The sequence below is a fragment of the Puma concolor genome, chromosome A3, assembly GCF_028749965.1.
Source record: "Puma concolor isolate L17-30 chromosome A3, mPumCon1.1.hap2, whole genome shotgun sequence".
Classification (NCBI taxonomy): Eukaryota; Metazoa; Chordata; class Mammalia; order Carnivora; family Felidae; genus Puma; species Puma concolor.
Genome location: NC_141669.1, coordinates 45534796 through 45551948, shown reverse-complemented (window position 1 = coordinate 45551948; position 17153 = coordinate 45534796). Strand labels below are relative to the sequence as shown.

Here is a 17153-nt window from a genome sequence, read left to right as displayed (position 1 = left end):
TGCTACCTTCATTCAGCTAAGATTATGTGGGTGGTGCCCACTGCTTACAACCATGAATGATCTGGAGTTTCTCCTGTCCTGGACTCCTAGGTTTGAGAGAATTCAGCACAAAGTGGCAAAATGTAGGTACAGTGAGGTCTTGACATCACATGTTGAAGGAATGCTCTGTATGGTGGTCAAGCAGGGAGCAGGGACACTGGAAATCTGCTCATGGCTCTTGAAGCCCATGCTGGGTCCTGTTGGAGCACCATGAGGCAGCACTGAGACAATGCAGTCAACCCTGGCCTCCCTCCAGCCCAATACTTCTTATTACCTGCCCCCAACCCTGCTGACCTGCAGCCTACGGGTAGAGCCAGGAGTCAGCATTGACAGGAACTGTCTGCTCCTGCCAGACTCCAGAGAGCTTTGACCTAGAAAACAAAAAGATGTAGAATGTCCTACAACCTGAAAACCAAAAATCTGTCTCCTTTCCATCAACCTTCAGATTCTTTGATTTGGGAAGACTTGCCCCTTTCCAGCACACAAAGAATAAGGTATGGATGTCTAATGTGGATGCTTATGAGGATTTCTCCATATGACAATGGATGGCCAATACTTTCTGCGACTTTGGTTTATGGGTGCTACGCTGAGTAAAGCTAGAAATATTGACTGCCACTGTCTCCTATGCTGAGTGAATTTTTTGAATAGTGGATTTAACAAGAAAGAATGCTTATAGAATCTGGGACTCTATGTTTGTTGTTTTTAACAGAATAGTGGTAGGTTACTTACTTGCATATGGAATTTGGTTTATAGTAAGGCATACTGGTATTTCTATCCATGAAGAATTATTGCCCAAGAAGAAGTAGAAACAGAGATCACAGTGATGCTTAAGATGTCAATATGAATAACTCAGGGGAAAAAAAGTATATTCCTGTGAATAGTAATCACAGAACGTGACTAAACGAGAATTGATTGAGAAGTGACATGCAATTTTCAGGTTGGTGTCTAGAATCCTGTGAAGTAGAAGTTTTTTTCTTTCAGTGTAGACTCCTATAGATCAGCAGAGCTATGGATTTTTGTATTTTATTGACTCTAGGTGCTTGTTTTTCTCTTCACAACCTTGTGATACAGGAATGTTTTGTATTTTGTGTTATGAAAACTTGGTTTCTACTTTGATATGGTTACAGATAATACATGGGCGGGTTTAGTGCTTAAATTTCAATGTGTGCAAATTCTCTTCACTTTGAACCATCAGGATCAAAGCCTTGAGCTAAAATACCTCCTATTGACTTTGATGTAAACTGTGTAACTTCACGCTTCTTTGGTGATTTCCAGGTAGAACTGGATGCAGCTGCATCAGCTTTATATATCTCCCCAGTGCTCTCATTTCTACTTTGAAAATACCAATTTATGTTTGGGTATGGCATATAGGACTATAAACCCCACATACACTTCTATGCCTTGACTGGAAAGTCTATTGTATTTAACAGTAACCAGTAAATTAGTGGTGCCTAGGCTGTTGGTTATAAGACACTTCTTTTTAACGTTTGTGAGCTCTGGGAGTAAATGTATTATCAAATTATCACTCTGCAGATTTTCATCTTAATGAGCTAAATAATATCATTAGGATAAAGTATTACATAGAGAAGAAAAGATTTAAAAATGGGCATAACTGAGACTTGAGGATTCTAAAAATGTCCTGATCTTTCACTGATGAACATTCAACTTGTGAAGCTCACCTGTAGGCAAAGCTGTTCTAGAATCTCAGAAATGCCGAGCCATATCCAGTGCAGGGAGATGGAGACTGGCAGGGAGAGCTGTGTACTAAGTGATTAGGGGAAGGTGTCTGCATGGGCCATGTGCCATGGGTTCCATGGAGCTCAGGAGCTAGCATTGTGCGTTAGCTATTTTCACAAAGGTATATACAAATTGGTGTGTGTGTGTGTGTGTGTGTGTATGATTTGAAGATGTAACAAAAATCAGGCACTTCAGAGAAACTGGTAAGAGAAAAAAGCACTGGGTAAACAGATGCGTGTGGCAAAAATTATGGTCACAGAGTATGGCTGTGATAGAAAATAAAGCCCTGCGTCGCCTTGTTTTGTCAAGTTGGTGATGTAAGCCCAAATGAGAAGGTTCTTTAAAGAATCCTCCTTTAAATAGAATGTATTTGTCCATATTTGAAGACTGATAATGACTCTTTCTCCAAAAGATGTGTGGCCTTTGGATGAGTGCCATCAGAGTGGTGCTTGGAGTATTACGCTGAGTACTATAAATAGTGCCAAATTATAATGAAGACATAAACTTTTCTCTGTAACTTACAATTTTAGACAGTTTTTTTTTCCTGTGGCAGTAAATTTTTTTCATTAAAAAATCTTAAAAGTGGTCCTAAGATAGGCAACAATTAGACATGGTATTTTATTGATAAGGATTTTATGGTGGGTTCAAATATTATATCCATTCAACAAATGTGTTTTGGCTACTTTGGGCCAGGCACTGTTCTAAGTTCCTGGCTTATAGAAGGGAATAAAATAGACAAAATTCTCTGTTCTCTACCCTCTAGTTGGGGGAGACAATAATTTGCACCAAGGCCCTCTCAGATGATGACAAGTGACACAGGAGAATGTAAAACAGACAGAGAGCATGGGGTGTGGCTGTAAATAAGGATGGCCTGGAAAGTGTTCATTGAGCAGATACTTTTGTTCGAAGACCTTTTGGAGGTGAGGGAGCAAAGAGCACTTGAGGTGAAAGTAACAGCAAGATTAAGCACCTTGGGAGCAGGTGCCAAGGAACCTTCATGGGCCCACTATCATGGCTGTTAGGAATGAGTGGGGCCAGCAGAAAGCGGTTCTGCAAGGTTACAATGTGTCTGACTACCCAGGGCTTGTGCTGCGTTCCATGGAATTTGACTTTCACTTTAATGGAATGGGAGTTCATTTGGAGAGTGTTGGGAAGAAATGTGTCTGTTTTATGAACACAAAATGGACATCGATCCGTGTGAATGGCCGTTGCGGCTCTAACAGCCACCCTGTGTGGTATCTTTAGTTGGTATGTTCATCTGGCTTTGCTTGCACAGAAAATTCCGATTTTCTCAGGTGTAACCATTTGTAAAGAGCTCACTTTGCCATGCCTGGATACTTTGCTAGACAGATTGCATTTGGAAAGGGAGCGAAGTAGAAAAATTTTGTTTCAAAGTTGTATCACCAAAAATATCCAACTACTCACATTCTTATAAAAGACTAGCAAAGTATAGTAGTCTCACTACTAAACCTAAGTGCGGAACAATAGAGAGATGTGTTAAACCATTACTTATTTGTGCACCATTTGCTGGTAGGTTTCGGTGAGAATATGTGATAATCATATGTGCCTGGACTTTGTGTGTTGTGGTGCTGTGTGGTCTGGTTCAGTTTGACATGCATGGACACCCTGTGTTGCTTTAAATTGTTTTTAAGACTAATGCCGAACTATCATTTTTTTAAACCATCAAAGTTTAATTGCATAATGATGGCAGAGAATCAGGTGGCATAAAGTAATGACTTGTCTCTGCTCTGTTAAAATGTGTCAGGTTATTTTTTAATTGTATTTTTATAAGTAGTTAAAATGATATATTTTTACCAAATACTTGAATCCAACTTTTTTCAAACCTCCCAAGGTACCTAAGTGGATCCCTGGGGATAATTTGTAAACCACTAATGTAATGCACATGTTAAAAGCTGATGTGGAAGTGTATATACATCTTACAAGTGTCTGAAGAATCATTGTCTTAGCCGTTGCCAAAGAGTGGAATTTATTGTAAAGAGGGTTCCCAGTGGGTCCAGTTTGTGAGGGGTGAAGTCTGAAATGAGGTCTGAAAAGTTCATGCTCCACCCAAACTAGGTTCTATACCATACCAAGGCTCCAGAATTCAAAAGTATATTAGTAACACGTGAAGTGATATCCAGAGTGAAGGGAACTCTGAAAATAGTGAGCTTGTATGCTGTTTTGTTGTCGTTTGTTTTCTAATGATGCAGATGCAAGAGAAATGTATGTTTATTGTAGATGATAAAAAAGAAAAAAAAATTAAGCTGCCACCCCTAAATATAATCATTGTGAGCAATTTTGCATATGTCTTTCCAATGTTTTTAAACTTCAATAGTGACACATTTGTTCACACACGGAGAAACACATAGGCATATTATACCTTGAGTTAAAAAAAATAGAGTCGTTGTGTATGGTATTTTATAATCTATTTTCTTAATGTTTTGTGAATATGTTACCATATCAGTAAACATTCTCTAGCCTTAGGTTTACTAGCTGCTTAGCATTTTATTATATAAATATGTAATAATTCATTGTGAAGCAATTCGTTCTGACAGTATGTCTTATAGAAGAGTGTTGGGAAAGAGAAGTAGGGAAGCCTTTTCATGCTGGCAGCATAGAATATTGCTCTAGACCTAAAGTACAACCGAGGAAACAGTGAGACAGTGAGGTGGCACAGCTTTACAGTTTAGGTGCTTTAAAGGGATCGCTGAGAATTTCATACAGTGAAACTTTGGTATGTGAAGACATTTTAAATGCCTTTGAGGTTTTATTTAAACTTCTCATAGGTGTATTTTTTTTTTCTTTATTGTGTTGGTTTTTCTGTTTAACCTTGCTTTTCATTTATCAGAGTTTCCCTAAGTTGGCTATAGATAGTACTGCAGAGAGGGGTCTAGGACAACCAGCGGGCAAGTTCAGTAGTTGGATTTGATCTAGGGTCCCAGAGAAGGCCTTGAAAGCTTCTAAAAGGAGTGCCATCAGAAAGATAACTTTGTCATAGAAATTCTTGTGCTGCCAAATAACTCTCCGGTGGGGAGATAGAAGAAAGGCTGAGTAGCTGTTCTCACTTAATAAGGCTAGTTGCTAATTACACATATAAACTGCTTTCAGTTTTATGTAGGCCTTCTCATTTCTGTGCTTTCAGTTCCTATGTAGAAGAGGGGGTGGAATTCACAGATGCCAGTTCAGCTGATGACAAGTGTCTCCACCAAAAGATTTGGCTTAATATAAAATAGAAAGTAATGCTTGAAAATGTTCGTGGGCCCTTTTTGACCCGGTGTTGCCCATACTTGCCTATAAAAGGCCTCTGTTTTAAAATTTTTTTTTTTCCACGTTTATTTATTTTTGGGACAGAGAGAGACAGAGCATGAACGGGGGAGGGGCAGAGAGAGAGGGAGACACAGAATCGGAAACAGGCTCCAGGCTCCGAGCCATCAGCCCAGAGCCCGACGCGGGGCTCGAACTCACGGACCGCGAGATCGTGACCTGGCTGAAGTCGGACGCTTAACCGACTGCGCCACCCAGGCGCCCCTGAAAGGCCTCTGTTTTAAGAGGAAATTTAGAGCTGTCTTAATGGGACTGGAAGTTCCATTCAAGGGAAGGATTTCCAATATCCTAATTTGATGTCTGTGGAGAGAAGGTCTTCCTTGTCTTCTCCTTATTTTCACTTTTTCTTCTCTCTCTCTTTGTACTCTGTGCCTTCAAATGTGGTCAGTGCTCTCATCTCCATGAATTTTGAGCTTCAGATTCATCTGTGCAATTATGCTTCTTGTATGAAACTTTTGCTCTATGAAGAGATAATTTTTAAATTGCTTTTTAGTTGGTATTCCCTGCTCAGACATTGAAAAAGTACAATTAGTTTACCAAACCCTTTTCCTAAGGTCTAAACCTGTTCTTTGAATCTACTCTTCTAAGAAATACGGTTGGGAAGAGAAGTCTTTTGGATAGCACATGAGACTTCATCTTTGAATTACACTGCACTCCCATTTGCCTCCATTTTTAGGAAGTTTTCAGCGTGACTTCTGGAGGTATGCTGGTACTTGTCCAGAGTAACACATTATTTTAAAATATTCTTAGCATATTCTTTTTCTTTAAAAAAATTAAGTTTATTTATTTTGAGAAGAGGTCGCATGAGCAGGGGAGAGGCAGAGAGAGAGAGAGAGAGAGAGAGAATCCCAAGCAGACTTGACACCATCAGCACAGAGCGCCATGTGGGACTCGATCTTGCGAATCATGAGATCAAGACTTGAGCTGAAACCAAGAGTTGGACACTTAACCGACTGAGCCACCCCGGTGCCCCTCAGATTATGTTTCTAATGGTGTTCAACTGAGTTTGCTGCAGTGGGATCTCAGAAGGCCAAGGGAGTGTTAAGGAGAGGTATGCAGAGCAGCACTGGCTCAGGCTTTGGTGATAGGAGAATGTCCAGCCGTCTTGGGGAGACATATTCCCAGGGGTCGTAATGAGGGTGAGGGAAATCGTGCCATGATCAAATGTGCCACAGAGTGCTAGAGTGCTCTGAGTGGCTCTGGGAAGAGATGGAGACTGGCAGGTGGTTGGTTAGCACAGAACACTGGTATGGGTAACATCTAGTCCTCATGGGAGCGTGCCAGGTCTCCTTGGTCTTAATGCACAGTATGGGGCAGTTATCCTGGTAGGGGTGTTAAGCCCTTTGAAAAGTATATTGTGCTGTATACATGTTCGCTGTTACCTATTATCAGCTCATTACATGCAATTGAATGACTTACAGGATCCCAGAACAGATAGGTCTGACTAGATTTGTTTCCTTTCGATCATCAAGGTCAATTCTTAATGCAATCTCACATGCCATCTCTTGGCCAGGAAAGGTCCTTCCTACATGAAACTCTACCATGTTCCCCACTATGGATAGTTTAGCAGAGTTTACAAGCCTGTGCTTTGTAATGACCTATACACCCAGGTTCAAATCTTTGTATTGTCCCTCGTATCTGACATGAACTTGGGCAAAGTGGATAGACTCTGAGCCTCAACTCTTTCAGCTATAAGGTGGGTAATAGAATTTACCTTTGGGAACATTCAGAGATCAGATGAGGCAGTGGCAGCCAGAGAGTTAAGTGTGAAAGTCATGTTTACTTCCATTTTCTCCCCAATGCTCTTCTGTCCCTGTTTTGTTAACCTCAAATAAAAACTCTATTCTGTAAAATTCATTGAGGGCTTTTTGGAGATAATGAGTGTAATAGATAAGGGAAAGCATCATTGGGTGTGTCTGGATGGGGGCTGAGCTGCCAGAAATGTACCTGGCTGTGTGGCCCTGTTTAGGGCAATACCGTGGACAACACTACTGACAAAGCTTGGAAGCAAAGGAGACTCCTTTTAAATGGGCTTTTTGAGACCTTGGAGAAAAATGACTAAGCTGGCAGTCCTGAGAAATCAGAGAGTAAACAACAGGAGGGCCAGGCCTCTGAGCTGTAAGAGGTTGGAGAGGTTGGATGCAGTACAGCTTTGTCTGAGTTAGTAGATGACGTGCCTGCCTTTTCCTGGTCCTTTAGGCTTCCAAGAGAAAAAGACTAGGGTTCTCCCTTGAACATGGGAATATCTCTAGTCCCTGTAGATCAGGGAGACAGACTAAAATTCTAAGGGTATAAGCCTGGGAAAAATTACTGGTATATCCTACACATACAGCCTTCTTCCTTAGCTCTAAAATATGATTCTGTGATTCTTGGGTCTTAGGATTAGAATTTGGATTAGTGGTTAGAGGTTGGAAGTTTTTGTTAGTGTTTTCGTGGAACCTTCAAAATTTACTTGGAAAGGTTCAAAGTGGTCACCCATAGCATAAATTTCAGAAGCTTGACCAATACTATGGCAGGCTGAGGGATCTATTTAGGGCATTTACTTACACTGGGAGCTCCTAAAAGTTGGCTGGGATCCATCAATAAACTTAGTGGGATGTACTTGATAAGCAAAGATGAGGCCCACTGGCTGACGGTCTCTTGAGAGTAGGAAGATTTTGGAAAAGCAGTTTGCCTCGTTTTCAAAATGAAGTTCCCAGTATTGGTTCTATAATGAGTTAAGTCTGAGCAATAAAGGTCACGACAGCTCTAGATGCTCAATGTTGACTTCTCTTTAGAGGAAAAGAGGTGCTAAGCAATCTCAATCAATCAATCTCTCTTTCTCTCTCTCTCATTCCCTCTCTCTTCCCCTTTTCCATCTTTCATTTTTCCTTCCCTCCTTTTCTTCCTTCTACCTGGTAGAATTTTGTTAATGTTCTTTTTAATGCAAGGATGGACTCACAGGAATGTAATAAATGGCAAGAAAACAAACTAGAGACAGGTCTGCATATTCCTTCTGGCCTAGACTTGGGCTTTAAATGGGACAGTATGTAAAGAACAGGTGACAAAATCTAGGGCCCCACTGGATAGCCAGATTAAGGATCACGGTATAAAGCCTGGATTCTCAGATGGTGACACTATTTGGGCATGGTGGAAGAAGAGAAAACTTCCCTACAGAGAGAAGCAATGGAAATGCATGCTGTCTTGGTCTTTAAAGATCATTGTAAAAAAAAACAAAAAAAAACAAAAAAACAAACCCCTTTTCATGCCACCAAGAATTTATAACCACAATCTCCCCATCACTCAGTTTTGGGGTCAGAACATGTTCTAGGGTGACATAAAGTGTATCCAAAATTTCACTTAAAGGCATCCTGAATGTTGGGCTGCCAGGTTCCCTGGCAGAAGAAAATACCAATCCTCTCTAGAGGAACACATTTTAAACCCAAGCCTCAAATAATTTCTACAGATAAAGTTACAAGGAGTGGAAGTTGAGATTCCAGAATCTCTAAACACAAAATGACACAAGCCATCCTGAATGAGAGTTGGCTAAAACAACCAATTATGGATCAGACCTACAAGGGCTGAAGATTGGCAGTTAATAGATACAGATTGTAAACTGTCTCTAAAGAAATGGAAGGGAGTGTTGGAAATGTGATGAAGGAACCAGAGACGGTCAAAATTGATTGGGAATCTTAGAAGGCAGGGCTGGGAGTTGCGTGGTAGGGGAACATGGGTTTACTTGAAGGGCTGGGACCGGAAGGTCCTGGCTGCCACAGGCCTGCAATAATGGAGAAAGAAGAGATAGGGTAATTGGGGGTGTCTGGAGCAGTGCTGGCAGTAACCTCTTGAGTAAAAGCTGTTTATCTCTTGTAGCAACTCTGTGCTTGGGTCTCGGTCACATTATCCACAGTGGACTTCTAGAAGGAACAGAAAAGGTCAAATCACAAAGAAAAATGACTAAATGAAACAGGAGATGAAAACAAAAATCTGTCTTAACAGCAAAATTAAGTCCCATACTTAAAATTCTAGCTAGTTTCTTTCTCCTTATCAAATAGATCCCTCTACTGAGTCCTTGAAAGTTGGTTCTGAATCATACAAGGTCAATCAATATGATGAGGAAGAGCAAGTAATGTTATGAGACAGCAAGGGCCTGTCTTTGATTTAGTCAATGAGCAGAGATTCTTGACAGAGTTGACTGCTGAGTCCTCAGATTTGGCCATCCCAGTTGAGACAGCCGGACAGCACAATCCGTCAATTGATCTTCTTGGGAGAGCTTTTCTGGTGTTTCGGGGAAGATCTCAAAGCTGTCAGGGAAATCAGCAGGCTGTACATCACCACCAGAACCATGAGGCTGGATAAACTTTTCCTTTGTGTTTTCAAAGAATATGGGAAACCCATAACCCTGGATTTCTTGTTCCTGGATGGGTTGTTCCAAAGATAAGCTCCAAAGGGCCTCTTTTCTTGGGTCTAATCCTGCCTGGAACCCATCCTGAAAAGTTTCTCTTGATTCATTTAGGAAATTGTTACACTCAGAGAACTAAGTGTTTCACTGCTGCCTCCATAACTTTGCACTTAGCATCCTTCTGACCGGAATGTTCTTTCTCAAACTTCATACGGCTGGCTCTTAATATCATTAGTGTGTTTGTGTGAGAGGACCTGCCAGCCTATAGAATTACAGCATCGCTTTGTGTTGTTACTGTCTGGTCCTCCACTGGATTTTAGGCTTCCATGAGGGGAATGTTGTTTTGGTCACAGTCTCTAGGATCTAGAGTGTCTAGCCTGCTAAAAATTTTTGAATTGAATAAAATAATTCTCTTGCATTCTCTAATAATAATCATGAGGAGGGGGGCGCCTGGGTGGCTCAGTCACTTAAGTGTCCGACTTCGGCTCAGGTCATGATCTCACAGTTCGTGGGTTCGAGCCCCGCGTCGGGCTCTGTGCTGACAGCTCAGAGCCTGCTTCAGATTCTGTGTCTCCCTCTCTCTCTGCCCCTCCCCTGCTCATGCTCTGTCTCTGTCCCAAAAATAAATAAACATTAAAAATAATAATAATGAGAAGGAGGAAGAAGGAAGGAAGGAGAGAGAGGGAACAAGAACAGTAGCAACATAACCCGTATGTTTTGAGTCCATCGAGTCCAGTGTTTTGGAGCAAAATGGTTTATGTTTTGTGTCTGCTCTACTACCTAGACCAAACTACAAATAAATTACCTAAAGTTAACTATATTTGGCTTCTTCATGGCTTATTTTGAAGTGCCCAGATATTGCCCTATAGTTAAAACTATATGTAAAGCCCTGGCAGGGGCCCAAAATGATCCTAGTAACTATAAGTGGAGAAAAAAAAAATGATACAAAATGTGCCACTTGTTTGCTTTTTAGTTCAAAGAGTCCCACCAAGCAGCTTATTCTTAATTCTGCCATTTTAAGTATTTCTCTAGACTGAGCTGTTTGGGCATGAGTCCCTGAGGGAGGTATGTGAGGGGCTGGGAGGAGCTGGGCCATTTTTAGTTGTAGAGAATTCCACAGCCTGGGCTGGGGACTTTGGAAAATACTTAACTCATGACTTCCTGAAAGGCATAAAAGCGTTTGTGTATATGTATCCAAGAGATAAGTCAACATAAGGAAAGGGTCACAATTCAGCTGTTGGACTTTAGAAAGTGTCTCCAGAGGCCCAGCCCCAGCCTGTGGAATCAGTTTCCTAAAGAGGGATTAATACTCTCTAACTTTAGCAAGTACCCCGAGTGATTTCTATGAGCAGGTGACTTAGGAAACCCCTGATGTATAAGTCAGTGGATCAGATCAGGAGTTGATTTAATATAGCGTGGGCTTAAAATGGGTTTTCTTTTTTGTGAATGGAGACAAATACTTTTGTAAGAAAGCATCAAATGAATATCACCTGGGAAGTCTGATTGAGCTACATTTCATCTCAGCCTGGACATTTAGGATTTCAGAAGAGACTTGTGAACCTGGATAGCTAATCCCTTCTTTGAATTCCTTAGAATTAGACAAGCAAAGCGGAACCAGTAATTCACCTGTGAGCTATTAAATTGAAGGGCAGCTGTTTTTTTTTTTTTTTCTTTTTTTCTTCAAAGCTCACCTCTCTCAAATGCACTTCTTCCTACACATCTACTCCCCCATTTGTAAAAAGACAGTTTATCATCCTTGGAAAGACTCTGCTCTCAATACGTGCCAGAACTAAAATACCCAGTCTCACAGATGATTCAAAATCCTTTTTCTTAACAGCTTAATTGCTGATTTCAGTTTCTCCTAACTCTGCAGGTTTGGCTGCAGCTGACAGATTTATAGCATCAACCCAAGGCTTTGCCTTTGCCAGTTGATACCTTGAATTGAACTTTTGTTTCAGGTTCTTTTGGTGACTATTCTAGGGTGCTGTTTCTGAGAGGAAATAGTGTTTCGCCTGACTGCCCTTGGGATTCTTAAATCTTTTTTGTGTATCAGAACCACATAGGGAAAAACATATACGCTAGGGCCCAACCAGGCCAACTGTCCCAGGGGATTCTCATGCCTCCAGACCTGTACCAACCTTGAACTAGGCCAGCATTGGGGAATCACCCAACTTAACATCATTAGACTCAAAGACAGGTACCATAATTTTTCGTTTCCTCATTTTTCTCAGTAATGTTTTCAAAGTTATATTTATCATTATTTATCTTCACCCTCCAAATCACCACTCCCCCCACCCCCGCCCAACCCTCTGTCATGGAACCAGTGAAGACCTCTGCAGGCAGGTATTTGCATTGCTTTCCTGTTTTCCTCCTGAGGTTCTTCAAGAGCACAAGATTTGCACGTTAGGTAAATTTCATCTCAGCAGGGAAAAAAAAGACAACATTGGCTCTTGTATTATCATTCTGCACACTTAGGGGTTACAGGGAATCCCTTAAGTGGCCTGCAGTCTGGTGACTAATTTCACACTTTTGATCCCTGCCAAAAAAAAGATGAAAATACTTTGAGAGAGGTGTTTTTCTCTGTTTTCATGAAACATTTAGAAATAAAATTCTCTAAACATCTTATCATAGATAATGCCTCTTTTATCACCATTGGCCTGATTTTATGCTTCTTATCTCTTGTGTTTGCTCCCTTTCCTTCATCTGTTAGTTTTCCTTCCACCGTTTGTAAAACCTATGAAACCATATCTCTTCTTTTTTTTTTAATTTTTTATTTTCCTAAAGGCCCTGTTGCCTCATTTCAGGCTATTTAGAGGAAAACAAGCAGCAAGATATTTGCAAAAAAAATCAAGTGGTTAAGGACATTTTTTAAGTAATACAAACAGAACTGAAATTGGAATTCAAGTCTTCTGGTTTCTTCATTGCCTCTCTGATTCTTTCTCTTGCCTCATGATTTATATTTTAATGGACTTACATATAACTTTGGATTTTTAATACCATTTTTTCTCCATTTGAAACCCTAAACCATGTGTTATGTTTTCCCTAATATTCCTTTAGATCTCTCAGTGTTAGTCATATGGTAGACTCTGGACAAGTCTTTCTTTTGTAGGCATCTATAGATCCTAGCAAAACTCTGTCAAAATCCCAAATAGAAAGCAGACAACAGCAGCCTTCTGGGACAGCCACTAGAATTAGTCTTAGAGGGGCAAAAAGGACCTTTGTTGGTGGAAGTAGGTGTTAATGGGGCAATTAAATCTGACTTTTTTTTTTTACCCCAACAGTGCAGACTCTCCTGGCTTCAGTCTCTAGCTGGAGGGTGTAGACCTTTTAGGAAACAACAGTAGAGACAATAACTGTAACAGCCAGCCTTGGTGTGTCAGCTTTCTCATAATTGCCCAGGGGTTCAGTGTAGTGCCTCTGCTTGCACCTAGCCATGTCTGTCCAAACACCTGCCTTTACCCTTTTCTGAAAACAAACCTTTGCCCGCAGCCTAGATGAGGAGAGAGGATCTGGAGGTGTAACTGCTTTTTAAATGAAATTTCAAATAGTCATCTTGTTATTAACCTTCCCCTTCCCCTCCCTTTCCTCCAAAAGAAGCTGATGCCTCAGATGTGTGCATCTTTGAGGGCTTTACAATGTGAACTGGGTCCCCATTGCTGGCTTAGGATTCTGTTTTCTCAGACCTACTAAATGAGTCAGGACACCTCCGTCTGACATCAAAATATTGCCACGCTGTTTTCTCCTATTTTCTTTGTCATTAAGGATTAACGCCTTTAAAAGAAAACTGTTTTATGGTCATTTTAATGGAGTTTCAGAAAAGAGCAGTTATAAATCAGTGGGTTAAAACTGCCATCTTCAGCCATACCTTTTAGGGAAGATTATAGGTTCCTTCCATATCTGTGTCCAGGGTCCATGTCATTTTACACCCGAACTTGACTGAGGAGACGAAGAGAGCTGGACCAATCAAAGCATTTTCAAAGTGAGCTGAGAGTTTTAGATAAAAGTAGAAGGGAAACTCAGTGTCCTGGAATAAAGCTTAAAATGGGAGGACCTATTTGATCTGGGTACTCTGTTGTATTTCTGTGTCCGTGCTATTCCTAACCAAAGCATAATAGATATTGGTTCCAATTTAGACCTTGAAGGAAGTGTGGTTGTGAATACTGATCTTGTTGTTCGTGTAGGATAATTAATGATAGAAGCAGAACATTTATCACATGATAAAGAATCCTTCAGAAACTTTCACTGCATTTCAGTCTGCTTGATGCTGTCTTCCTCTTAGTTACTGACAGCAGTTGTGCAACTGACACCATACTGTGATCCACACCACTGTGTTAAGGGAGAATGGAGATTGATTGATGCTATTATCTCAGCCATTTTCTTAGAATCTGGTAATTTTCAGTGTCTCTCCCAAAATATTTAGAGCTGCAAACTTTATTCATTGAAATGTCTTTGTAAATGTAGTATTGTGAATTTGTTTTCTAGAGGTTACTTGAAGTCAGTCAAGTTTATCTTGTGAATTATTAGCTCTTTTCCCTTGGTGATGTTATTTTATATATGACTCTGGCACTTATGTTTTTCTATCCTTAGAACTTTTATCAAGCATGTGACTGAATGATTTGATTTATAAACAGCCACATTGATATTTCTATCAATTCTTATTGGTAAAAAAAATTTATAACCAGCTGCCAAAGTGAGTGATAACAAAAAGAGACATGAGGCACTTAACATTCCAGACAGCCATCGGGGAGGCTCTTATGATGTATCCCTAATATATTTTGATTATTAACATGTCACCTGATGAAATTTTCCCAGCAAAATAAATACACCCACAAAATAATTCTCACTAAACCAAAGACTATTTGCTAACAAGTCACGTGTAGTTGGCATATGTCTATATGTTTTAAGGGTAAGAAAAAAATAAGTTGGTTTATTAGTTTTGAGACTACATTTGCTGGAGACCTAGCTTCTTCAGGTCCCCAGTAGTGAGTGAGAAGGACCTGGGAATGAGTGTCCCCTCTGCCTGCCCCCAAACCTACCTCTCCCTGAGTAGTCCTGATGCTAATTGAATTAAATATTTGGTTTTCATATAAAATTTCACTTGGAAAAAAAAAAAAAAAAACAGATCCTGCTGGCAAGATAGATTTTGGAAATTAATGATATACTTTATACCCCTAAGATTTTTACCTGAAGTAACCAGATAATTGACAGGAAAGTTAATTGTAAGACATCAGTTATTGAGGTATCTGACCAATCTGTGATTATACTCATGTATCTGAAGATTAGGATAAAATAGAGAAGCTCAGCTCTTTGCAGATAGGCAGACCTACACTGAAATATCCAGACGAGCACAAAGGATGAGTCGTTCACTGCATTGTAGCTACCAGTTTAGCTGTAAACAGTCTACTCCAACAAGTGAGAATGGATTTGGTCACCTCTCTGTCTCTTCCCCGAGTTTCCTAGCAGTCCCTGGTCCAACCTGCTGCTCCAGGAAGCCTCTCTCATCACTCACCACAGGCTCAACGCTGTGCCCTTTAGGCCAAGAACAGCACGCTGATGACAAGGTGTAATGCCACATCTCTTGGCACTCATCATTTTCATTATTTTCTCTAGAAATTATCATGATTTGCAGTTTTTAGAATAACACAAACATAATATTTGCAGCAGAAATAAGTTACAGTGCTCTAAAATATCTCCATAACACATTTTATTTTCTTTATAGTGTATAATTTTCTTCCCTGATAGCTATAGATGAATTGAAGGCCTTTTCCTACACTGTAATGATATATTGAATTATACCAATGCACTTTAGCAGAACTAATGCTTACTCACTTGCTGGGTAAATCAATCTGTTCGTTTACTGTAAAATAAAAAGGAAATGGTAATGGATAAACTTGGGGATAATGTGTTAAATTTATATAAAGTGATTATAGTAACAAAATATTTGCTGTAGGGCTACTCACTGGCAGGGTGAGAAAAATTTTATTTCTTTAAAAATTTAAAAACTAAAATTTAGAGTTGAGCACCTAAAACTGGAAAGAATATTGTTAACAATTTATTGAGTATCTGTTATCTTTTAGGAGTTACTTGATTCAACACTACAGAGTGATGTGCAGTAGAACTTATTTTGGAGCTCTTTACTGTTATGAGACTATGAAGTCCCTTCCAAATAACAATGACAAATAGATAGCAAGGTAGAAATAGGTAGATAGGAATCAGGTCTGGAGAGGGACAACTGGGTCAAGATCCTGAATTATTTGTCAGAGAAGGCACTTGAACTGTTTGGAAGGTGAGTGGGAATAAGAGAAGTCAGAGAAAGAGTACTTTAAGTGTAAGGAATAATACAGGGTAAAATTCATTGTACAAATGTGTGGATACATTCTGAGCACTCTGAGTAGGTCAGCTTGATTGGGTAAAAGGCCTTTAAATAGAGAAAAAAAGAGTTAGCAAAAGAAGGTTGACCTTAGACTGCAGACGACTGTAATTCTAAATTGAGAAAGGCATGCTTTATTGTGGCAGGCAGTTGTTTATTGAAAGTTGTTCCATTTGGTTTGGTTTGTGCATGGGGGTGATACTGGGTAACCTGTGCATTATTGTGGAACAGCCACCCTGCCTATACAGCACAGAGTAGCTTCTGAGAGTGCACATTGGAGATTGGAGGCCCAGAGACAGATCAGTGGACCCTTCGGGAAGTGCAGACAGAAAATAATACTAGGAGCTAGGGAGAAGATGGGGGTATGAAAAGGAGAAAAACAGGTTCAAGGCAAAAGGTTAGAAGTGACTTGATGACTACTTTTGCTTTGCTTTGTGTTTGTTTGTTTGTTTGTTTATTGATTGATTTTTAGTGGAGGGTGGGGAAGAAACAATGATAATGCTTTTATGTTCTCACGAGACATATTTATTCATTTAACTAGCAGGTCTCTAAGTTGGGGTTGATCTAATTCATTGACGATATTATTCCCTACACCAAAAAAAAAAAAAAAAAAAAGAAAAGAAAAGAATAAGTCATTTAACAGGGTTTATTATGAAATTTATTATCAAATTTGCTTCCATACAACACCCAGTGCTCATCCCAAAAGGTGCCCTCCTCAATACCCATCACCCACCTAACAGGGTTTAAAAGTCTGCCACATACTGGATTTGATCGTAGGATGTTTTATCACTACATAAATACTTAACTTCATCTGCTCCTTATTATATTCACACAGTAGACCATTTTTGTCTTTGATTTAACATTGACAGCTGCCAAAAGCTCATGGTATGAAGTGTGTTGCAGTCCCTCTGAGTCCCGGCATCTCACACCTCATGGTCCACTTACAGGCTAAGTCTCTTGGCCAATGACTAGTCTAGAGAGTGGGCCTGGCAAACTACCCAGAATCTGCCTCTCAGGTGGTCATTATTGGTGCAATGTATGGGGCATGATTTTCAAAATGTTATTTTAAAAATGGAAAACATTATTTCTTTGGGAAAAAGTGGCCTTAAAAGAATATACTTATGTTTGTCTTAGGTTTATTGAATCTGAATGGGTCATTTAACTTTCTCAATACTTTAATGATACATCTAAAATTGTGTGTTGGAAAAAGGTTATGAGTGTGGGATTTCACAAAGATCTCAGACCAGTTAAGAAACTCGAGAATCTCCTCTGAGGATAATGTGCTACCTGGAGTCTATCTTT

At 40.0% G+C, this 17153-nt stretch overlaps 1 protein-coding gene across 4 annotated transcripts in view; it reads left to right on the top strand.

Moving 5' to 3' along the window:
- CTNNA2 (catenin alpha 2) overlaps nt 1–17153 on the top strand; it is a 1114437-nt gene that overhangs the window by 393700 nt on the left and 703584 nt on the right. The gene's annotated exons all lie outside the window — the stretch shown is intronic.